Raw genomic sequence first — 25,901 nt, 5'->3', positions numbered from 1 at the left:
TCAACAGGCTCAGAAGTATAGTCTCACCCAGATGTTCACGATAGGCAGGAGCCCGTAGTGCGGGTAACGCCGCAGCTGGTGGGTGGAGTTGGAGCGCTGGATCATAGAGGTATTCACAGAGTGAAGGCGTCTTCCTGATGGTAGAATGGTAGGACTGAAGGTCCGTGGTGCAGGATATGAAGTAGATAGGCCCTCGAAGAGCGAGTACCCAGTGGTCCAATATCCTGGAAATGAAATAGAGAGAAAAGACCCCGAAGGAGCAGTTGTCTTGGTTAGTGATGACCCTGAAGGGAAGTTGGAAATGAGAGACCCCCGAGGAACGGGTGTCTAGAGCTTCTGCGGAAGCGAGGCCCTTAGCGTGAAAGTAGCTTAGAGCAGTCAGAGTAGTGAAGCGAAGTCTTTGCTAACTCAAATTGGTAGCGGAAGCGGAGGATAGATATACCCGTAGGTACTGACATCATGCGGTGGGGCCGCCCCTGAGGTTCCCACCATGACGTGTATTTGAGCGTCTGAGATGTGCACGCTCGCACCCTAGGAGGCCACAGGAATGAGCATGGTGGATGGGGATGCCCATGCTGGTCTGGAAATGCCGAGGCCCTCGGCACCAGAGACAGCCATCTTGCCCAAAGAGAAAGAAAGGGGAGAAAAAGAGGTAAGGCAGAGCGATCGCAGCCGTCTGCGACCAACAAATTCAACAGGAACCTTGCATTATGTAGCTATAATTTTATTTACTCTTTCATATGTGCATCACTTTGCACTTCTCCATATTCAATTTCGTTTTCCAGTTTTACAAGGTCCTCTTGCAATTTCTCACGATCCTCTTGTGATCTAATAATTTTGCATAATTTTGTGTCATTGACAAATTTGATAACCCCACTCGTTTTTTCCATTTAGAACTTAAGAACATAAGTTATGCCATACTGGGTCAGACCAATGGTCCATCAAGTCCAACATCCTGTTTCCAACAGTGGCCAATCCAGGCCATAAGAACCTGGCAAGTACCCAAAAACTAAGTCTATTCCATGTTACCGTTGCTAGTAATAGCGGTGGTTATTATCTAAGTCAACTTAATTAATAGCAGGTTATGGACTTCTCCTCGAAGAACTTATCCAATCCTTTTTTAAACACAGCTATACTAACTGCACTAACCACATCTTCTGGCAACATATTCCGGAGTTTAATTGTGCACTGAGTGAAAAAGAACTTTCTCCGATTAGTTTTAAATGTGCCACATGCTAACTTCATGGAGTGTCCCCTAGACTTTCTAGTATCCGAAAGAGTAAAAAACCGATTCACATCTACCCGTTCTAGACCTCTCATGATTTTAAACACCTCTATCATATCCCCCCTCAGCCGTCTCTTCTCCAAGCTGAAAAGTCCTAACCTCTTTAGTCTTTCCTCTTAGGGGAGCTGTTCCATTCCCTTTATGATTTTGGTCGCCCTTCTCTGTACCTTCTCCATCGCAATTATATCTTTTTTGAGATGCGGCGACCAGAATTGTACACAGTATTCAAGGTACGGTCTCACCATGGAGCGATACAGAGGCATTATGACATTTTCTGTTTTATTCACCATTCCCTTTCTAATAATTCCCAACATTCTGTTTGCTTTTTTGACTGCTTCAGCACACTGAACCGACGATTTCAATGTGTTATCCACTATGACACCTAGATCTCTTTCTTGGGTAGTAGCACCTAATATGGAACCTAACATTGTGTAACTATAGCATGGGTTATTTTTCCCTATATGCATCACCTTGCACTTGTCCACATTAAATTTCATCTGCCATTTTGATGCCCAATTTTCCAACCTCACAAGGTCTTCCTGCAATTTATCACAATCTGATACCTAGTAAGTACCCAATATTAAATAGATCTCAAGCTACTATTGTTAATTAATTAATTAATAGCAGTTTATGGATTTTTCCTCTAGGAACTTATCCAAACCTTTTTTAAACCCAGTTATACTAACTGCTGTAACCGCATCCTCTGGCAATGAATTCCAGAGCTTAACTATGTGCTGAGTGAAAAAGAATTGTCTTTGATTTGTTTAAATGAGCTACTTACTAACTTCATGGAGTGCCCCCTAATCCTTTATTATCTGAGAGAGTAAATAACTGAATTTACATTATCCTGTTCAAGTCCTTTCATGACTTTCTAGACCTCTATCATATCCCCCCTCAGTGGTCTCTTCTCCAAACTGAACAGTCCTAACCTCTTTAGCCTTTTCTCATAAGGGAGCCATTACATGCCCCTTATCATTTTGGGAGCCTATCTCTGCACATTTCCAGGTCATTCATAAATATGTTAAAAGGAAGTGGTCCCAGAACAGATCCCTGAGGCACTCTATTATTCACCTTTCTTCATTGAGAAAATTTACCATTTAGCCCTACTCTCTGTATTCTATCTTTTAACCATTTCCCAATCCACAATAGGACACTGCTGCCTATCCCATGACTTTTTTATTTCCTCAGAAGTCTCTCATGAGAGACTTTGTCAAATGCTTTCTGGAAATTCAGATACATTATATCAACTGGCTTACCTTTCTTTCTCCACATGTTTATTTATGCTTTCAATAAAATGTAGCAGATTAGTGAGGCAAGACTTTCCTTGGCTAAATCTATGTTTTGCTTTGTACCGTTAAACTATGCCTATCTATAAGTTCAGTAATTGTGTTCTTTATAATAGTTTCTACCATTTTGCCTGGGACAGACATCAGACTCACTGGTCTGTAGTTTCCTGGATCACCACTGGATCCCTTTTTTTTTAAATTGGCGTTACATTACCAATGCTCCAGTCTGCAGGTACCATAGATGATTATAATGATAGTTTACAAATTACCAATAGCAGGCCCGCAATTTCATTTTTCAGTTCTTTCATCACTCTAGGATGTATACCAAGTGGTTCAGGTGATTTGCTATTCTCTAGTTTGTCAATTTGCCCTATTAAATCTTCAAGGTACACCAAGATTTGTTTCAGTTCTTCTAAATCATCACCTTTGAATATCATTTCTGGCATGGGTATCACTCTTACATATTCCTTAGTGAAGACAGAAGCAAAGAATGTATTTAGTCTCTCTGCAATGGCCTTGTCATCCCTAAAGTGCACCGTTTATTCCTTGATCTTCTAATGATCCAACTGACTCCCTCGCTTGCTGTTTGTTTCAAATGTACCTTGAAATAATTTCTTAGTAGTTTTTGTTTCTACGCAGGTTTCTTTTCAAATTCTTTCTTTGTTTGCTTTCTCAATGCTTTGCATCTAACTTGCCAGGGCCAATGCTGTTTCCTGTTTTCTTCATTCAGATCCCCTTATCCATTCTTGAAAGATGTTCTTTTAGCTATTATAGCCTTTCCCACCTCACCTTTTTAACCATGACAGTAGTCATTTAGTCTTCCTTCCGCCCTTTCTAATATGTGGAATACTTCTGGTCTGGGTTTCCAAGATAATATTTTTAAACAAAGTCCATTCCTGATGTAAACTCTTAACCTTTGTAGCTACTTCTTTCATTTTTTTTCCTAACCATTTTCCTCATTTTATCATAGTCACCCTTTGAAAGTAAAATGCTGCTGCAGTAGATTTCCTTAATGTCGTCTCTCCAGTTATTAAATCAAATCTGTTCATGTTGTCATCGCTATTGCCTAGTGGCTTCAACACTGTTACCTCTTGCACCAAATCCTGTGTTCCACTAAGGACTAGGTCTAAAATAGTTTCCCCTCTTGTTGGTTCTTGTACCAGGTGCTCCATGAAACAGTTATTTATTTCATCTAGGAACTTTACCCTTCTAGCATGTCCTGATGTGACATTCACCCAGTCAATACTGGAGTAATTGAAATCACCCATTATTACTGTGCTGCTGATTTTGTTAGCTACCCTGATTTCTTTAGCATTTTATTGTCTTTTCATTCTGGCCAGGTGGACAGTAATATACCCCTACTGCTATTTTATTCCCCTTCGCACCTGCAATTTCCATTCATAAAGATTCAACATTGCATTTTGTTTCCTGAAGAACTTTTATCCTGTTTGACTCAATGCCCTCTTTAATACATAGGGCCTCCCATGCACCAATTTGACCATCCTATCATTTCGATATAATTTGTTCCCTGGTATCACAGTGTCTTATTGGTTACCCTCCTTCCACCAGGTCTCTGAGTTGCCAGTTATATCTACCTCAGTGCTATACATTCTAACTCTCCCATCTTATTTTTAAGGCTTCTACAAAAACCAACAAACACACAAATGAGGGACAAATAATATTTCAGGAGGTAATCTGAATGGAGGAATGGGCTTGTGTCATGGTTAAGGGGGCTTTTTGGAATCAGGCCCTGGTGGGGAGAAGTTATTTTGCATTTGTATCTGAGTAATCTGCTGATTTTAACGCAGATTAATGCATAGATCCCTATGTAAATAAGTCAAATGAGGGCACTGCTATATATGCTAAGTACCAAAATTAGAAATAGATGAGTAAATTGATAACAGAAATGTATGGCATGCAAAATTAATGTAACTGGGATACAGAGAAGGCACATATACCAGTATTAGAGACACAGTTGTCAAAACAATGAGGCATGGAAAACGTGCACGTGAAAAGCTGTAGGCTGGATATTTTCCCAGACATATCCTTGGCTGGTATTACTTTTATAGTTAATTGCAACCTGGTTCTACTCAAACCTGGATCCACAGAAAGCTAACTCTGTCCCAAACAACTGCTTGAAACCAGTATTCTGTTTAACTCAGATTTCAGACTTTGCACCATTAATTTGATTGTTATATTAACACTACCCATGCAAGAGTATGCCAGATGTTTTAAGAAGAGCCAAAACATATATTGATGCCATGTGAATAGCTTTCATATTACTACTAACTTTATTCCCATTGTTAATAGTAGAGGAAGAGTCCCATAAAGGGCAATTTCCCATTATGGGGGTTTGAAATTTGCAATACATTCAGTAGAAATCTAATAAAGTCAACTGTGCTATGCAAGCTGCATTTTGATTGATATATATATTTTATCTAAGTTATTTAAACATTTTGTATGAATTTTAAAGTTAATAATTAATAGCACTGGGTACCCAGATCTTTCATTTTTCCAATTACAGCACTGCTCCACTAGAATCTTTCACTCTAAGATAACTTGTCCCAGTACAAATTACTTTACTAAAATAAATGACAGTTTTAAAATACAGAGTACCAATATACATTTATTCCCTATTTCACATTAGACATACATTAAATTATGACAAAAACAAAAGTAATACTTGTGAGAATATCCTCATCGGCACCATAAATTCAGTGTGTTTGGATCAGTAAGAGCCAGTTTGGGTATCAATTGCTTTTGAGGAATGAATGCTTATATCTGTTCTCTCATTGATTAATTATCTTTCTTTCTAGATGGCTCTTATATCCAATTTTACATCAGAGGTTTACCTTGTTCTCTGACTGTTCATTCCCTTTTATCACGCATATATGTATATTCTTATTGGTGAAACACAGAACACAATCGCAGATAAAGACCATATGGCCCATCTAGTCTACCCATCCACATCTTCTACTCAGTTTTTTTCTACAATCTCTACAAAGAGGCTGTTTCATGCATTCACCACTCCTTCGGTAAAAAAATATATTTTCTTAGATTACTTCTTTCACCATCATCCTATGATCCCTCATTTTAGAGCTTCCTGTCCATTAAAAGAGACCACTTTCTATTAATTTGTTCCTTGGAGTTATTAAATGTCTCTATCATATCTCTCCTTTCCCTCCTTTCCACCAGGGTATATATGTGCTTCCTCTTACTTCCCATGCAGCAGGCATAGAGCATGCTACTGGTTCCTATGCAGGCACAGAACAGAAGACACAGCCAACGGGATGGAAGTGATATCACCTACTAAGATGGACTCCTGGATGTTGAACTCCAAAAGAGTGTTTACTTGAAGCCAGAAAATAAGCTGTTTTCAAGGGGACAATCTTAATAATTCATTTGATTAATGTCTCCCAACTTCCTCGTGAATGGCACAATGAAAGAAAACAAACAACTTAAAAACATACTTTCATGCTAGTGGAAGTACAAGATAGGCCAAGAGTAAGAAAATGGCCTTGCAGTTGAGAGAAAAGGGCATTGACTCTACCATAAACAGTTTGGAGGAAGGTGAGCCATGAGATGGCTGGAGCAGGGCTCCGGTCGTGGTTTCATGAACTGGAGTGTGATGCTGCTGTGACAGCAGAAAAAGACCACATGAGCCATCCAGTCCACCCAGGCACACCAACTAATTCAACTTTACACTCCCTATCACTCTTTCAGAGATCCCCTGTTTTAATCCTTGCTTTCTTGAATTCAGATACTATCTTTGTTTCCACCAACTCCATTGGAAGGCTATTCCATGCATCCACTACCCTCTCTGTAAAGAAATATCTCCTTAGATTACTCCTGAGTAATCCCCCTTTCACCCTCATTGCATGACCCCTCGTTATAGAGCCTCCTTTCTATTGAAAGAGGCCTTTCTCCTGTTCCTGGAAATCTTGGGGGTATTTATATGTCTCTATCATATCTCCCCTATCTCGTCTATGTTCAGAACTTTAAGCCTCTCCCCATATGTTTTTGAAGATGCAGGCTCCAGGATTGTGCACAGTATTCCAAATGAGATCTCACCAGGGATCTATACAGGGGCAATGTCACTTCTCTTTTTCTGCTGACCATTCTTCTCCATGTGCACCCATACATTTTTCTGGCTTTTGCTGTCACCTAATCCACATGTTTGTGAGTATGCAGAATAAAGATTATTAAAAAAAAAAACAAAACTCAGATACAATCATCCCCAGATCCTGCTCTTCTTTCATGCTTAGAAGAATTTCATTCCCTTTATTATACCACTTCCTTGGGTTTTTGCAGTCTAAATATATAACTCTCATTTTTAGCGTTATATCATATCTGCAAGACACTAGACCATTCCTTAAACTTCACTAAATCTCTCCTCACATGAAGCATCTTGTCTGAAATCCTGTGCTGCGATTATTAATCTGTCATCCTGAGTCAGGTTTGATGCACATAGGGTTTCTGAAGCAAGTCTCTATTTCCCATTATATTTTTTTATCAATTGGTTTTCCATGTTTACTGATCAGATTCTTAAGAGTATAAGAACATGCCATACTGGGTCAGACCAAGGGTTCATCAAGCCCAGCATCCAGTTTCCAACAGTAGCCAATCCAAGCCAAAGGAACCTGGCAAGCACCCAAAAACTAAGTCTATCCCATGCTACTGATGCTAGTAATAGCAGTGGCTATTTTCTTAGTCAACTTAATTAATAGGAGATAATGGACTTCTCCTCCAAGAACTTATCCAAACCTTTTTTAAACCCAGCTACATTAACTGCAATAACCACATCCCCTGGCAACAAATTCCATAGTTTAATTGTGCGTTGAGTGAAAGAACTTTCTCTGATTAGTTTTAATTGTGCTACATGCTAACTTCATGGAGTGCCCCCTAGTCCTTCTATTATCCGAAAGAGTAAATAACCGATTCAATTTTACCCATTCTAGACCTCTCATGATTTTAAACACCTCTATCATATTCCCCCTCAGCCGTCTCTTCTCCAAGCTGAAGAGTCCTAACCTCTTTAGTCTTTCCTCATAGGGGAGCTGTTTCATCCCATTTATTATTTTGGTCTGTTCCTTCTCCATCATAACAATATCTTTTTTTAGATGTGGCAACCAGACTTGTACACAGTATTCAAGGTGTGGTCACACCATGGAGCGATACAGAGGCATTATGAGATTTTCCATTTTATTCACCATTCCCTTTCTAATAATTCACAACATTCTGTTTGCTTTTTTGTCTGCCGCAGCACACTGAACCAACGATTTCAATGTGTTATCCACATGACGCCTAGATCTCTTTCCTGGGTGGTAGCTCCTAATATGGAACCTAACATCTTGCACTTATCCACATTAAATTTCATCTGCCATTTGGATGCCCAATTTTCCAGTCTCACAAGGTCTTCCTGCAATTTATCACAATCTGCTTGTGATTTCACTACTCTAAATAATTTTGTTTCATTTGCAAATTTGATTACCTTACTCGTTGTTGCAATTCCTTTCCAGATCATTTATAAATATATTGAAAAGCACGGGTCCCAGTATAGATCCCTGAAGCAATCCACTGCCCACTCCCCTCCACTAAGAAAATTGTTCATTTAATCCTACTTTCTGTTTTCTGTCTTTTAAATAGTTGTAATCCACGAAAGGACTTCGCCACCTATCCCATGACTATTTACTTTTCCTAGAAGCCTCTCATGAGGAACTTTGTCAAATGCCTTCTGAAAATCCAAATACACCTCATCTACCGGTTCACCTTTATCCACATGTTTATTATCCCCTTCAAAAAAATGAAGCAGATTTGTGAGGCAAGACTTGCCTTGGGTAAAGCCATGCTGACTTTGTTCCATTAAACCATGTCTTTCCATATGTTCTGTGATTTTGATGTTTAGAACACTTTCCACTATTTTTCCTGGCAGTGAAGTCAGGCTAACTGGTCGGTAGTTTCCCGGATCGCCCCTGGAGCCCTTTTTAAATATTGGGGTTACATTAACTACCCTCCAGTCTTCTTTAAAGAGTTTTTTCTCTTTTTTTTTTTTTTTTTTTAATTCTGTTGTTTTTTTCCCCTCATGTGCTGGTAAATTCTTACTCATTCCTTTCACTGGCCAAAACAATTGTCTGAGCTTAAGAATGAAGACTGATTTCTTTTGTTTACTTTCGTACTTCAGCATTTCTTGAGTACTGGCATCTGTGGATGCTGTTACGTATGCTTGAATGAGTATAATAGCAGTTCTATGTGTAGAATCTATACCTATAAGGCCCATTCCACCTTCAGCTCTTATAATGTACGGTCTGATTTTTATAATTTACTTGATGGGCATGGAGAAGTTTCCATGTTCTTACATCCAACTGTTTAAGATCTATATCAGACCAGTGTACTATTCCAAAATTATAGGAGAGTGCAGGAATTGCAAGTTGATTGATAGTTTATATACTTTTTTCATGTTGTTAAGGCTGGTTTCAGTCTCCTATAGTATTCATTACTGGTCTTTTCTCTCAGCAACTTGCACTGAAATGTTGCACTTTCATTGACCTTTAGTTATGTTTTCCTGCTCAGGTTCTTTTATGCTACACTCCAAAATCTGAGAGGTATTTTCAGTTTTGCTTACTTTTCCTTTAAACATGTTGCCTTAGCATATCTGTGCAGGCCACATGTCATTCTGATGTCACCTGAGAAGCTCTTTACAATGCATATATTCCTTCTATGCCCAAGATATTACTGTACTGTGGTGAAAAGGTTTCTGCAGGACAACATAGCATTCAAGCCACTTGGCAAGGTTTAGTTGGGTAGGTTCAGGAAAAGGAACAAAGTCCAAATAGCTAAAGCCTGCAGTTTGTTTCACAACAGAAATAATTTTCATAGAGAAAAAAAAAAAAAAGAAGCCTGATCCACCCAGAAAATCAAACAATTTCTAATTTTGGCTCAGTGCCACAGCTGCCAAGTGCTGTTATTTACATTAGAAAAAAAGACATGTAAATTACACTACACAAAGCTACCAAAGGACCCTACAGGGATCTCAAAGGCAACCTTTTTATCAAAGCAGCTACAAACCAAACAAGAGGGCAGCATCTAAGATCAAAGAGAAATAGATTTCACTGCCTTCAAAAGAAAGGAATTCTTTACTCAAAGACTAATGAAGTCATGCAACATTCTGCCAGCAGAAGCAGTTATACCTCCAACATTAGCTCAATTCAGAAGTAAACTGGACACATTTTTAGAAGAAAATGATTGGTGAGTGTGATCATATGGTTCATACTAGGGAAAAGTGTTATTCCAGCTCGTCTGGGCCAATCTTTATATTTTGGGGTCAAGAAGGAATTTTTTCACTGTTGCACAATTGTCTGAATTATCATCTTGACAGTTAACAATCAGAAAAAGTATGGACTTAATGGACCTTTGTAACAATATGTATTTATTTATTTATTTATTTGATTTTTATATACCGATCTTCCTGCATTAAATACAAATCAAACCGGTTTACAAGGAACAGAAAATTGCCTGAACGGCGATACATAGAACTAAGAACATACATAGTAAACAGAGCAAACACATTTAAAATTTAAAATTTAACTGAACAGAGAAAAAAATATTTACAATGCATAGTCATAAATGTCCTAGAGCATTCAAAGAGAAAAATGTGATTAGTTAAAATGCAGAGTCTGGAAATGCAAGGTTGAATAACCATGTTTTTAATTTTTTCTTAAAGGATATTGGGCAAGTGTTAGGAGTGAGGTAGGCGAGAATAAGGTAAGAGTAAAATAATATGTTTATTGATAATAATTCTAAGTATTAAAGGTGTCTTTTTGCAGACCATCCATTTCTTTTTCTAGTGCAGCTAATTTCAATTGCAAACTATGCTTTTCTTCGTGACAGTTTCTGTATCCTGTCAGTAAAAGCCAGCCACGTCTTCCTACTGCCTCTAGTTCCTTCCCTTTTATTACTGGGACCTCTTGTAATTTGTCTACAATATTTACAGGCTCGCTACCTACATCCCATGCTTCTGCCAATCCCATATTTATTGCCCATTCCTGAGCCAGCACAGAATAGGGAGGTTTTTCCCATCCTGGGATTTTAACATCCACAGGAGTAACAGGTTCGGATGGCTGCTTTGCTTTCTTTCTAAATAAAGCCTTTTTAAATAAAGCCATCCCATCCTCGTCGCCAAATGTTAGGAGTGAGGTAGGCTAGAATAAGGTAAGAGTAAAATAATATGTTTATTGATAATAATTCTAAGTATTAAAGGTATACAGTTCTAAGTACTAAAATATACAATTCTAAACATATACAGTTCTAAGCACTAAAGTATACAGTTCTAAGCATATACAGTTCTAAGCATGTACAGTTCTTAAGCATGTACAGTTCTTAATATTAAAAGGTACAGTTCTTACAGTTCTTAAGCATCAAAAACAATTCTAAGCATATTCATCTGTATCCGTGCACAATATTTCGGCCAATACTCACAATACCCTTTTCATCAGCCTGTCTCAGAGAGAGAGCCCAGTACAGGCAAAAGGGACCCAGTCACTTCGTACGTCTACAAAGTGACACGCAGTACTTTGCTGGCATAGCAAAGCAAAAGTATGTTTCTCGCTCTCCCCGTTTTGCAGCCATAGCTGTTCGTCCTTTATAGCCCAATGTCAACAAGTGTGCGTGCCAAACTAGACTGTGTGTTTGTGGGATAGGATTACTCCTTGCCAGCAGTTCCAGTCTAAACAATACTCAAGGATAGATAGTCAGGTCATCTCTACTCCAGGCCAAATGTCAGTGCTGCAGCTGATTCTGCAGTTTCCCTAACAGCAAGGATCTTGTCTAAGGTCCGGTGGGAGATTGTTCCATTGAGTGGGTCCTGAGGTAGAGAAGGCTCTGATCTTTAGTGATGTTTTTGCTTGAGGGACGAAGAGAGTAAATTAATTAATTTGACAAAGAAGACTTAGGGTAATTTTTCAATAAGCTATCTAGGACAGTATGCATGTACTTTTCAGCCTGCACAAACCAATCTGATCTTCAAGCACAAACTACTACATACCATATTTTCTGGGGTATAAGACGCACCCCTCTATATTCTGCTGTTGTAATCAAAAGTAGGTAGATAAGTTGTACCTTTGTATAAGATGCACCTGTGACATCACTATAGTATTAAGTGTTAATTGTTATCTCTCTGGTTGGAAGAATGCTACTGGCTCTCGCAAGGAGAAGGTGCTTTGATGGAGTGAGGAGTCTACTGTCCATTTTGGCGCTGTAACAAAGCCTTGCGAGATAGTGTTGAGCAATAGCGACGGTGCTGTGAGGGAAAGACCAGATTGACAGGAAAGTCAGCGTATGTGGGCATGGTATGGTAGGCGTTCTGAGATGGCATTGTGGTTGCCAGTGAAAAAGAGAGAGAGAGAATGAATGTGACAATAGATAGGTTGTACCATGTATACGTTGCAGTCACTAAAATCACTGAAAATAAAATGTGATTTATACACTGGAAAATACAGTAGTTTGTGTTTGAAGATCAGGTGGTCATACAGATAAAAAGCACAAACATACTTGAATTCATCTCCAGGGCCATCAAAGGGGAAATTCTTATTTTGGATACGTCCTTCAATGTCAAAGTATGTGGCAGGATGATCCCATGTTCAAGAGTAAGATTGAATTATTCACTGACGCTTCCACTGCTGGTGGCTTCAGTGCATACTTCAGGAGCCCTTGGTGTACTAAGGCATAGCCTCTAGAGTAGCATTTTTCTAGGATTACAAAGGAGGAAGAAAAGAGAATACATATCTGACCAGACTGCAAATGGACCCAGTTTCAGCAAATCATAATCACCAGCATCCAATGACAAGGTAGCCAGAGAAGAAGAGGTGGCTGAAGATTCATCAGGTAGCAAAGAAAAGGGCCAGGCTTGTGCTCACTCAGCACTTTTAAACCCTGCTGCTTCCTCATCTTTGGTCTGTACCTTCTCCAGGGTTGACTACGTGTTTACATTTTTGAAATTTCAATGTACATGTATAGTTTTCTTCCCCGTGCCTTAACTTCGTTTTCTCTCTGTTCTTGGTTTTTGTAAAGCATAGTAGGGAGTTTTTAGTTTTATGATTTATCAAGATGTTAGAGAAGTATAGGGATTTAATAAGTAAATTGTATTTTTCTCTAAACTTTTATTTATGTTTTATTACATTTACTTCTTTTGATTTTTAGATGTTTATTTTATGTTTATGCAACTTTATTTTTACTATATTTTATTATTAATTTTAATTACTTTTGTAAACCGTTTTGGTCAATTACATATTGTTAAGACGCTATAGAAATATTTCAAATATATAAATAAATAAACAAACTTGTTGAGGGGATAATTGGATTCTGACAACAACCAACTTGGGCCCTGACTTTAATGGAATAAGGTACTGATATGCCGACATAAGGTAAAAAACACAGGACTGCTTCTACAGCTAAGTGCAAAAGCAAAACACGTCAAGCAGCATTGTCTGAATTTTCAAGAAGGCTTCTCACCCAGTAAAAATATTTCTATGTTAATATATATGGAGTGGTAGTTACTATCCTTAAGAAACTTGCTACACTGACTGGTTTATGAACCATTTGCAGGCTTGGGAGAGAGAGAGAGAGAGAGAGAGAGAGAGAGAGAGAGAGAGAGAGAGAGAGAGAGAGAGAGAGAGAGAGAGAGAGAGAGAGAGACTTGCTATAATGTCTCCTCCCTAGACAGGTATTTGTATCCCTATGGGAGGCCCACCTAGTAACTCGAGGTGAGGGTTAAGTATTAGTGTAGGGGGTTAGGGGCCACTTTCACATTCAACATGAGAAGTACGAACAGAACAGTGGTCTCTTGTGAAGAATTGATGACCTTCGGAGTGAGGAAACTCACTCCAAGATGAGATTTGTGCAATGTTCTCTCAACCTAGCTTGATGGACTCTCTACCTGGGTAACCTTATAACTCTCTCTCTCTCTCTCTCTCTCTCTCTAGCCTGCAGCATACTGAAACAGGCCTGTCTGGAAACCGTGAACTGCGATATACTGGCAATGTAGCCCAAATTGGGCTAATAGTGCAACTTGCGATAACAGCCTTTCGCATAGCTGATATCGCAATTTGCGATACACATGCTTATTAGCATAAGGTACACCCCTTTTTGGTATCGCATGTGATACCAATGCGATATTGGAAAATGAGGCCCTATGTTACTATATTTTTTACTTTCGCTAAAGTATACATGTTGCAAACGCATGCATGTACCTTTAGCCAGCATAGTTTAAATTCTCTTAAGAAATAGCATAGTTTTAAATTTCCATCCCCTTCTGGACTTATCGTGATCTCATATTCTCCAGTTAGGACAAAGGTGGAAAATCATGGCCTGCAGGTAAAAAAAAACAGCCCAAAGGGCTCATCTACTGGCCCCAGCTACCTTCTTAAATTTTAATACTCAATGGCCCAGGGATGCTGCAGCTCCGGGGCTGTCAATACTGATGTCATCAGCAGGGGCCCAACAGCCTGATTGCAGTGCTGGAAATGATCAGGACACAACATGTACACTTTTGGATACCCTGGTAGAGAGTCCAGCAAGCTAGGGTGAGAGAATATTGTAGAAATCTCATCTTTGTGTAACTTTCCTTACTCAAAATCACGTCAAATCTTCACTGATGTGTACTGTGCTGTTCGTACGTCTCACTGTGCATGTAAAACTGACCCCAAAACCCTAGACCACACCAAAACCTCGCCTCAAGTTACTAGCTTGCCCTCCTATAGTGGTATATATAGATGACAATAATGTGTGCTACCCTAGAGGCTCTCTCTCTCTCTCTTCCAATCCACTCTTCCTCTCTGAAACAGAATTCATGATAAATATTGTAAATTCCACTTTCAGCATATCACACAGCTTAACACCAGGAAAAAAGGTGTAGTTATTTCCAGCAATAATGCATGTTACACTATTGCATGCTGTGCTAATGCCCCTCATTTTCATAGATCCCACCCCAACTCCTCCCATTTGAATACATTTTCAAAATTTGCATTCACACTGCACGACGCAATAAATAATGCATGTGGTATGGCATTATCACAGGCTTAGGGCCCTAATGCCTGCGATAATGGACAAATGAAAGTTGATGAATGACCTAATAGCCTTTTGAAAACAAAAATTATTTTAACACACTCTTGTACAACTTAGGGGCGGATTTTAAAAGGGCCGCGCGCACCTATTTTGCATAGGCCGCCGGCGCGCGTAAAGCCCCGGGACGCACGTAAGTTCCGGGGCTTTCGAAAAGGGGCGGGAGGGGGCATGTCCGGGGGCGTCCCCGAAATGACGCGGAGTTTCGGGGGCGGGCCGCGGCGTTTCGGGGGCGGGCCCGGGGGCATGGCGCCAGCCCGGGGGCGTGGTCGAGGCCTCCGGACCAGCCCCCGGGACCGGAGGACGGAGCGGGGCTGCCGGCGACACGCGCAAAGTTACGCCTGCTTTCAGCAGGCGTAACTTTGCCGACAAAGGTAAGGGGGGGGTTTAGATAGGGCCCGGGGGGGTGGGTTAGGTAGGGGAAGGGAGGGGAAGGTGGGGGGGAGGGCGAAAGAAAAGTGCCCTCTGAGGCCGCTCCGAAATCGGGAGCGGCCTCGGAGGGGAACATGCAGCTCGCGATGGGCTTGGCGCGCGCAGGTTGCACAAATGTGCACCCCCTTGCGCGCGCCGACCCCGGATTTTAAAGATACGCACAGCTAAGCGCGTATCTTATAAAATCCAGCGTACTTTTGTTCGCGCCTGGTGCGCGAACAAAAGTACACGCTGCGTATTTTTAAAAAATCTGCCCCTTAGTATATGAAATGTTTCATAGTGTATCAGGAACAGAGTTCCACAGGAGGGGGCCTGTGACTAAAAAAGCTCTTTTGTGGATGATATCCAGTCATGCAATTCTTAATGCTGGAATTTCAAGGAGATTTTGAGTACATGATCTTAATTGTCTGGAAGGCTGATATCAAAGAGAAGCACTGAGCCATCTTCTAAATAAGGAACAGAGTCCAGAAGTATTCTTATTCCTTGCTGAGGGATTTGGGAGAAGTCTAATAGGGAGCTAAGTATGATAAACTATACACAAGGCAGAGGTTCAGAGGTGTCTAGAGATCTGGTATTGTATCCAATCATTATCATCCAGGGAAAGAAGATCCTGTTACTACAGGAGGAGACCGAGATGTAGGGAAGTAGGGGTGGGAGAGCTTATAGAAAGAAGGACAAGGAAAGGAAGGAATGGAGGGTGAGATCAACCAGAAGGAAAGAGCAAAGGGGAGGGGTGACTCATATACCATATGCAGTCACTCACCTCCCTATCATGAAGACACACAAGAGACACTCTCACCCACTTTACAACTGAAGCCTTGATGGGACCCCCTCTCTCACTGCATAACTGATCTCTGGTGCAAGCAAGAGTTACTAATGTGGCCCATTGTAAAAAAATAATAATTTTGCTTATCTCTGAGTTAGGAACATATACTCCCTTATAACACCTAGAAAATATGTTTATTTGTTGTTAAAATTGACTGAGAAGATGAGGAATTGAATTTTGGCCAACTTTCTTTCTGTACATTTGGCCAGTAAACTCTAAATATATTGAGGTCAATTTTTAAACAGTGTGTGTAATTGTAAAATATGTAGGCAGTTTTAACACACTTATTTTACCTGAACTTTAAAAGTGGGTACTAATGTTAGGGTGCTTTGAAAAGATTTTCCTATTAAGTTATCCATACTGCATTATTAATTTACACTGATTCTAGAATTATTCAAGGTTGCTGACATGACAGAATATGCTGAAATGCTATAGACCAAAAGTCAAAAAGTAAATTTAATTCCTGCCTTCTAGTCTCAATTTATAAGAAATCACATGATTTACAAGAATCCTAGCCACGTTAACATATATGAGATAAAATTAAAATACTACCCTATTAAGAGGATGTTGTGTTAATGTTACACAATTAGGAAAATGTCATGCAAATAAACTAGCTCACTGGTGTGTAAATTGGAGGTAGTAATCTATTTATTGTGCAAACAATGCTCTCTGAGGCTGCTTTTGAATTGCCTTTCTGGTAATCTCACATTCTTATGGAATATTCCATTCTTTAAATATGTGTTTATTTATTGACTACAACACTTTCCCATCAATACTATTGAGATATGCAACAGTTGTAAGTTAAAATCTATTATATTCAAGACTGTGCAATCAAATGTAGGGCCACCTGGTTGCACTATTCTGTTTTAGCAGGTCAAGTAAAAAAGGAGATAATGTTTTTTCTTGTCCTTTGAATTCTGTGTTAGCTGTTTGCTGGTTCAGCTATTACTGATCTTACTGATTTTTCTCAGAAGAGATTCTATTCACTCCCTCTCTCAAGCTTTAACAGGCTGAAATCTCCATAATCTAATGTGATGGAGACCACAATTTTGTCCCAAACTGGTAGCCCTGCTCTTTACAAAAAGGTCAATAGAGGTATCAGCTGGTTTGAGTACCCTCAGTGTATGTCTAGGTCTCAGCAGACTCTGCCTTTTAAGTGATATCAGTGTAGGTTCAGCATGTCAGGGAAGTATACCACACCACTTTGGTAGGGTTTGGAAAAGTGTATAAATAGCCTGCACCCATGTGATTCAGGAGGGGGAGAGTTAAGTAGAGAGGATTTCAAGCTCTAGAGTTCTACTAGGTGGCTATCCCTCCACAGGGAAGGTTCAGGGAGAAAAAGAGGAGAAGAATGCCTGCACATTGAAGGTGGCTGGGATCTGGAAAACATTTGGCTGAGCATTGACTGAAGGGAAAGATTCCAGAAGTCCTGGGAGTCCAGAGTGTGCTGAAGGAGAAGTTTCTTGAGACAAGAAGAGAATCTGAGGAGACAAGCGAGAAAGGGATTCTTTGGAGAATTGGATATGGGTACCAGGGAGATGTCAGAGAAGAGACAATCTGCCTGGGAAAGACTTCAGTGTGCAGACTAACCCTATACAACAATTGGAGGCTCTACAGAAGAGAATAGTTGAAAGTGAAAGGAACAGAGAATATCTTCAGACCCTAAAATGTACTAGGAGGGCCCAGTGTAGAAGGGTACCTGCCCCAAGAGTTTACCTGTGTGGAAGTGAGTATGAGAAGAGACTGTGCAATTGTGATGTCTTTTTTGGGCTTCTGTTACTAGGGTGCACTAGCACTGTGTGCGTACTATGTTTGGGACTTTTTTATCCTAGCACCAGTCTGCAGTAAAGACATATTTGTGGTGTGACTGGACTGGTGTGCAGAAAAGCCTAAGAAAGAACAAATAGCTAAGACTATCTTTCTCTTCCCCCCTCCTACCCCTTCCCTTGCGGGGGACCCAGGGAGTTCATGTGACCTTGGGTGGTCTGTGGCCTTCCCCATGTACACTCATGCCCAAGAGCTGACTGGGACGGGGACTACACTAACTAAAGTCCTGTTTCAGATTCCTTCTGCATCTTGTTCTTGTTAGAACAAACTTACACTGTAACAAAAGCCCGCCCACGGACTTTGCACCTGCTCTTTTGTGTGGGCAGCTAAGAAGGGGAATATAGTGTGTATAATTTTTTTAAATTTTCATGTGCATGCACTATTTTGCTCCCTCAACCTAAACACACAAAGGAATGCCCCTTTTAAATGCAGGTAAAAGTGTGCATGTTGTGAACTTCACCTGGACTTTCAGCCATGTTGTGGGAAGTCCGATTTTCAGTCAGGGCAGTTTACCTGGGTAAATCCCTATTTACCCATATAAATGACTTTGAAATTTGCCATAGCAGAGGGCAAAGGAGTCTACCTAGCTCATGAGTTAGCTGTTTAGGTCAGGGAATGTGAAAATTGTCCCCCACTGAGCAGTTGGTTTGAGGGAGGGCAATTTTAAGATAAGCCAAATTAGATGGGTAAGTAACGTTGAAAATTGCCCTGTATGGGCCTAACATTCCAAGTGTTTTATATTTATTTATTTAACAGTTTTATATACCGAAATTCTTGTAAGGGGTTACAAATCAGTTCGGTTTACATTGAACAGAAACAGTGCTTCAGTAAATGAAAGCAATTACATTGAACATTAACAGAGCTTCAAACGAGAACAATTACAAAGAACTAGGGATTCCAATCAGAATAATATATTATTAACCAATAAAACAATCAGATAACATTTAACATTTATACAGAAAACAGTGTCTCGGAGAGAAAAAATATAATACGCACGTGATAGCCGAGGCTAAGATCTTGAACTACGAAACAGAAAAACAAGGGGTTGACATAACTATGGATTGCACCAAACTAATATCATGGAACAGAGGGGCATATAAGGGTGTCACTGTACAAAATAATAGAAGGCTAGTGGGGTAGTGATTAGGTGTGTGAACTGTAGTGAAGGCAACAGGAACAAGTAGAGGAGCTAAATCTGGACATGAAATTTAAGACTAAGGCGATATAAATGATAGGAAGAGTAAAAAATACTACTCATGAACGGGCAGGTTTTAATTCAGAGGATTATCTGAATAGGAAAAGGCCTGATTGAACAACCAGGTTTTGAGTCTTTTCTTAAAAGTAACCGGGCAGTGTTCTAGCCGTAGGTCTGGAGGGAGAGAGTTCCAGTGTTTTGGACCAGACGCTGAGAGGGATCTCATTCCTGAAGTTGTTTTTAGAAAGGGAACCTGGAGGGTGTCTTTATGTGCTGCTCTTACTGGCCTGGATGGTAAGTGCAGTCTAAGAGGGAACTTGAGATCCAAAGGTGTGATGTTGAATAACGCTTTGTGGGTGATGGTTAGAGTTTTGAACAGGATTCTGTAATTGATAGGGAGCCAGTGGAGGATCTTCAGGATGGGGGTGATGTGGTCCCATTTTTTGGATCTGGTTAGAATCCTGGCAGCGGCATTTATACACAGAAAGCCCTATTTCATTCATTTAAAACATGCTTTGAAAATCAACTGGAAGGAGGGGGGTTACGCAGTTCTGATTTACTTTTCCCCGTACCCACAAGAGGCATTCCAGGGCATGGAGTTGGTGCGGGGAAATAATGTACACTCAATACTTTTGACTTTCAAGTGCAAGCAAGGTGTAACTTTCTGCACATATACCTGTGCACATAACAGGAAAACCCACCAATTTTCTAAGCAGACTTACGCCTATAGGTCCACTTTGAAAATTTGAGATAAAGTCTGTGAGCCATTTGAAAATTACCCTCTATATTTTTCCTGCAGATGAAATTGTAAAATATTTTGCAAACAGAAGTATGATGTCTTCTCTTACTCTCTCCATGAAACTTCTTTCCTCCTCTTCATCCCTTGTGATGTCTCTTGCCCCATTCCTCCCTTCCCCTGCTGTCCTTTTCTGCCACCTTCCCTGAGCTTTCCCTCTTTTATGTCCCCTCCCGTGTTCTCCATGCCTGCTTGCAGCTATTGTGCTTCTCTAGTACTATTCCATTAATCCATTCGTTTTGCCTCTAAAGGTGGTCAGAAAATGTGACAGTCATTGTGACAAATTCTTGCCACCCGCTCTTGAGGCACATTCATGTGGGTCAGCAGAAAGAAACTCAGCCATGCCAGCAGGTCTGCAATTAGCAGAAGCTCTTCCCAACTCATAACACCAAACAGCCACAAGCCATTACATTTTGCCTTCATTTCTTGCTGGTGACCCGCCAATCAGAGAGTTACGGTGATCGCAGCCACAGCATCGGCGAAAGTGAAGCAAGAATAAAGATGATGTACACAGGTTCTGACCTGTACAGATCAGTCAGCATTCTGGGGCTTAATTCTGCTGCCCCAGTGCAAGGCATGGTTAACCACCGAATAGGAGACCACACCGGAGGACTGGGTACTGTGAGCTGCAGAAGGCACTGGCAGAGCTCTACAATATTCTGCCAAGAAAAAGGTCACAGGCACTCTGCTAGGGCCATGACCACCTAAACCTCAGCGCCTACAAATGGGTAGAAAAGAGGATAGGAAAACATGAATTATAGATTGACTAGCCGTTAAGCCTGTAACAACGGGCTACATTTAAAAAAAAAATTTCAGTCCATTTCCTTCCCACTTCCTCCCCCCTCTAGTCTCCCTCCCCCCACCCCTCACTCTCTCCTCCCTCCCCCCACCTCACTCTCACCCCCCCCCCCCCCACTCTCTCCTCCCTCCTCTCAGCTCACCCTCTCCTTCCTCCCCTCCTCCCCCCCACTCTCTCCTCCCTCCTCACTCTCACCTCCCTCCCCCCACCTCATTCTCACCTCACCTCACTCTCACCCCCCTCCCCCACTCTCTCCTCCCTCCTCTCAGCTCACTCTCTCCTTCCTCCCCTCCTCCCCCCACTCTCTCCTCCCTCCTCACTCTCACCTCCCTCCCCCCACCTCATTCTCACCTCCCTCCCTCTCCTCACCTCACTCTCATCTCCCTCCCTCTCTCTCCTCTCCTCACTCTCATCCCCCTCCGCCACTCTCTCCTCCCTCCTCTCAGCTCACTCTCTCCTTCCTCCCCTCCCCTCACTCACTCCCCCTCTCTCAATCCCCTCCCCTTTCAGTCATCCACACCCGGCAGACAGGGGGGTGTCCCTCCCTCGCGCGTGCGCCGCCGCTACTGCTCCTCCCTCCCTCGCGCGCGTCACCGCCGCTGCTCCTCCTGCTCCTGCTTGTTGTTGTCGTCGTCGTCGCCGCCGCGGCTACTGCTCCTCCCACTCCTGCTCGTCGCCGCCGCTCCTTCTCGTTGCTGCTGCAGGCGCCTTTTTTTTTTTTTCGGGCACGCTCCTCTCTGGCCGAAGTGCTGCCCGCACATGCTCAGTAGAGTTGCTCTCTACTGCGCATTTGCAGCACGTCGGTCAGGGCTCCCTTATCTAGTAGATTGATTTAAAAACATTTTTAGCCCGCTTATAGCACAGCTAGTGAGCTAAGCAGGTTACAATACAGAAAAAAAATACAGAAAATACAATCATCAACACAAATTATACCTACGTTGGTATCCTAATATCTGATAAATGTACCCATATTAACTGGAAATGAACTAGCATTTCCCAAATATCTTACTATTTTACAACTGTCTGCAATATATAGGTCACACTGTATTTTCTTGTTCAACTCATTCTGTTGAACCATTTGAAGGATATTAGTGGACTGAGTATTTATTTCACTGGAGGGTCATTAAGAACAGATTTCATTAGCCACATTTAGCTTTGCTTTTAATTTTACATACTTTGATGCCTAAGTATGTAAAATGCTCAGCATCTGTAAAAAAAGAACTTGGCCCTCAAAATTTGCTCCATCATTTAAGGTGATAATTTTGCTCATTATTATAATGATAATTATGATTATTATTACTCACCAGATGCTTTACAATTAAATCAATGTACGAAAGAAGACAGATATATTATAGATAAGTGCAACTGAAAAGCATGGTAGCAAAATAAAAGTGGAGTCATAGAGGGTGCATGGAGCGGACATAAGGATTCCAAAGCTTAGGAACTGTGAGTGAAAGCGCAGAAATAAGAGGAAAAAAAAGACAACAACTGAACCTCATGTCAAGCTCCTTGAAAAATCAGGCCAAAAGAGGGAACAAATGGTTAGAGATAGGAAGAATAATTTTCAAAGGGACTTCTGTGGATATAATAGTGCTTTCCTCATAGAAATGACCTTTAAAGAATTCTGCGACCGGTACGTGTGTAATTTTATGTGCATGCACACTATATGTCTGTACTTTACGCACATAGGGGAGAGGTATTCTGGGGGTGGAGTTGGGACTTATGTATGTATTCTTTTATTTTAAAAAGGATGCACGTAAATTCTCTCAGCAAAACTACACACACCAAATAGCAGGAATAATTGTGTGCATATAGTTCTGTTGGGATAATGTTCAAAGCGGACCTATGTGCGTAAGTCCACTTTGGAACCTGGGGTAACTTATGTGATAGTTACAAAATTACCTCCATAATGAGCCACTTTGTGGAATGGAATATAAGTCAACAATAGAAGCTTTACTTGAATCCTGAACTTATTGAGTAGACATTGAAGGCTAGAAACCTTGGAGTGTCATAAAGTTTGAAAAATCATAGAACAAACAGATTATGACAATTTGTACCATGTGAAGGGGATAGAGGTACAAAATTAAGTCTCAGAGAAAAAGACAGTGACAAAAAGTATGAAAAGCATTTGTTTTCTAAGGATTTAAGAGGTGAATTTCAAAGAGACATCAGTGGATAAAACAGTGAGTTACATGAAGTGTCCTTTTATAAAATAGCCCACTCAATATGAGGGTAAACTTGTACGCATATGTCATATTTATACATAAATTTATCTGGATTGAGTGGAGGCATTACTGGGAGTGGAACTGGTACACGGTTTGGACTTAAGGCGGATAATTTTGGATTTAAAACGTATGCACATGAATTTCCTGGAAAGTTTTCTGTGCACGTAATAGCAGGTAGAACTTACGTGTGCATGTCTTTCTTGAATATCGGTGTAACTTACATCCGTTTTTACCTGCTTTTTTTATGTGAGCTCTTTGAAAATTACACAGCAGACCAACCAGAAGGGTACATCCAACCTCTTCCTTGCAGCATACAACAGAAGACTCACCAACCTGAGCTGTTTTCTCCATGTTATTGTTGCACACTGACCAAATTTATTGAATAAGCACAAAAATTATGCATTGTACAACTTATGCACATGGAGGATAATTTTAAGATTCTGCCGGTAAGGGTAAAGTGTGCATGTACCCTTAACTCACAGATTCTACCCCCCATTTTCAAAGTAAACTTATGTACATAAGTTTGATGTGAATATTCCCATGTAAGTGCCCTGGTTTGCAAACAGCTACAACTACTCTATCGAGGGTGTCACTTGTACAAGTTAACTCTTCCACATACTTTTTAAATGAAATGCATGCACATAAGTGTCAACTCCATCCCCTGCACCAGCTCTCTCCAGTGCAAGTAAACGTATGCAGAAAATTGGGTTAAGTGCATACTTTTATGTGCACTGAGCCTTGGGTTATTTTATAAAGCAGTATTCTATGTGCATAAATGGTTTTTGAAATTCACCCCAAAGTATACATAGCAGAGATTATGCATTTCACTGTTCTACTAAGTTTCATAAATCAGCAAAGGTTAGAGTGGAGGAGTAATCTTGCGGTTAGAGCAGCAGGCTGCAAACCAGGGAAGCCAGCATTCAAATTGAACTAATAATCCTTGTGACCTTGGGCAAATCACTAAACCCTCCATTACTTCAGGTTCAAACTTAGGGAGTCATTTACAAAACTGCATTAGGCTATTTACTGCAACCATGAATATAAAATTACATAGCTTGCCTTAAAAATTGCAAGTTATGACCTAGATTTATCATTTTGCTATAAATTTCACAAGAATAACGCCCGTGATAAACAAAAACAAAAAAGGGGTTTGCTTAGGGTCATTTTTGAGATACTGCATCACATAGGGGGCTGTTCCTGGCTGGAGAGAGAGAGAGAGAGACTCTGGGGAGGCACACCCATTAGTCAACTTTTTATACCACTGTAGGAGGGGTAACTAACTCGGGGTGAGGTTTTGGTGGTAGCCTAGGTTTTGGGGGGCACTTTTATATGCACAGTCAGAGGTACGAACAGCACAGTAGACATCAGTGAAGATCTGATGTGATTTGGAGTGAGGAAAAGTACACAAAGGTGAGATTTGTACAATGTACTCTCAACTCTAGTGCATCAAACTGCCCCCAAAACCTAGGTAACCACCAAAACCTCACCCCGAGTTACTAGTTTTTGCTCCTACAGTGGTATAAAAAGTTAACTAATAGGTGTGCCTCCCCAGAGTCTCTCTCTCTCTTTTGCCTCTCGCTCTCTCTCAGTCTACCCCTCTTCCCCTCCTGCCCAAAACAGGTTTTGCGATTTTTGGTGCAAATCCCGTTTTAGCCATATCGCACAGCATAATGCCAGGAAAAAAGTTGTCGTTATTTCCGGCATTAAAACCTGCGATAACGTGTGTCACGCTATCGCATATAACGCTAAGCACCCCTCATTTTAATTTCCTCCACCCTAATTCCACCCAAAACTTCTCCCATTCTGGAAAAATTTTTAAATTTACATATGCATCCCGCAATGTGTTATTTGTTGTGGGCATTTTAGTGCTATCACGGGCATTAGGGGCCCTAACGCCCGCAATAATGCCCTAACGAGATTTGAAAAAATGACCCTGTGTGTTATTTGACTTGAAGCTAACTCTCCCAGAAAGATTGGGACACTAACCCATGACCTGATGCTCCTAGGACCATTCATTAAAGGGGACAATGGCCCTGAATAACCCTCTCCCCATGTTGGGAAAACCCCCCAGGATCTTCAAAATGGTTCAGCTGGCACAATATTTGAAAATTGGCCACTGCTAGGAGCCTAAGAGGCATTCTGGGCCGCCCCACGCCACCAGGGCTTCAAATGTAATTCCAGGGGGTGGGCTAGAGTGGGTAGAGGGTCCAGCCTGGGGGTGGCAGAAGTTTAACTTGAAGGAGAGGCATGGTGGGGTTGGGGGTGGTGCCTGGGCTGAACATGCTAACATTTTATTCTCAATTTTTTTATTTTTTTTTTTATTACTGCCACTCCTAGGGACAATAAAAAATTGGGACAGGGGTTTATGGAGACTCCCGGGGGTTTTCTTTCCACCATGTGAGGAGTATTTGGGGCCAGCAGCCCCTTTAACAAACGCTGCCCTACAATCCCAGGTCCATCATTGTGCCTATTTTCCTGGGCTCGTTACTACTACAGTATTTCAGTGCAAATTACCAGCGCTCTGTAAGTAAAATAAGGCTCTTAGATCCTAAGACCATTGAAGACAGGGAGATACCTATGGTACCTGAATGTAATCTGCTTTGAAGTGGCTGACCAGTCAAAAAAGGCGGTAATATAAAAAGTTAAATTAAATTAAGAGTGACTGATCTCTAAGCACACAAATCAAACCAGAGAGTCAACCATCTCTGCACATTGTCAGCTTTGCAGGTACTGGATGCCTAGTGATGACGATCCTAAAACTGAAGAGCAAGGGAGAAAGGGAAAAATGAATTTCCCGTTGTTAATTTGTTTATAAGCTTCACTGATAAATGTGATATTTGTATAACTCGATCAGTTTTAATAAATGTTACCTGAGATATATTTAATATATAGATGACTATAACTTTGATGATCCGATAAGGAGAAAAGTAAAAAAAAAAAAAAAGTAAGATCAGTCTGATACTCAAGTCACTTTTGATTTAACAATCTGTGGTCAAGTAAAAATTTCTAGTACCTTGGGAACCATAGAGAAAATGGATGAATTTGCACTTGTTGGAGTGGTGCGCCCAACAAGGATATAATCTTGAGGAATAGCTGCTGACTATAAACAAGACCTC

Source organism: Rhinatrema bivittatum, chromosome 2 (genome assembly GCF_901001135.1).
Source record: "Rhinatrema bivittatum chromosome 2, aRhiBiv1.1, whole genome shotgun sequence".
NCBI classification, from domain to species: domain Eukaryota; kingdom Metazoa; phylum Chordata; class Amphibia; order Gymnophiona; family Rhinatrematidae; genus Rhinatrema; species Rhinatrema bivittatum.
This window is presented reverse-complemented; position numbering follows the sequence as displayed.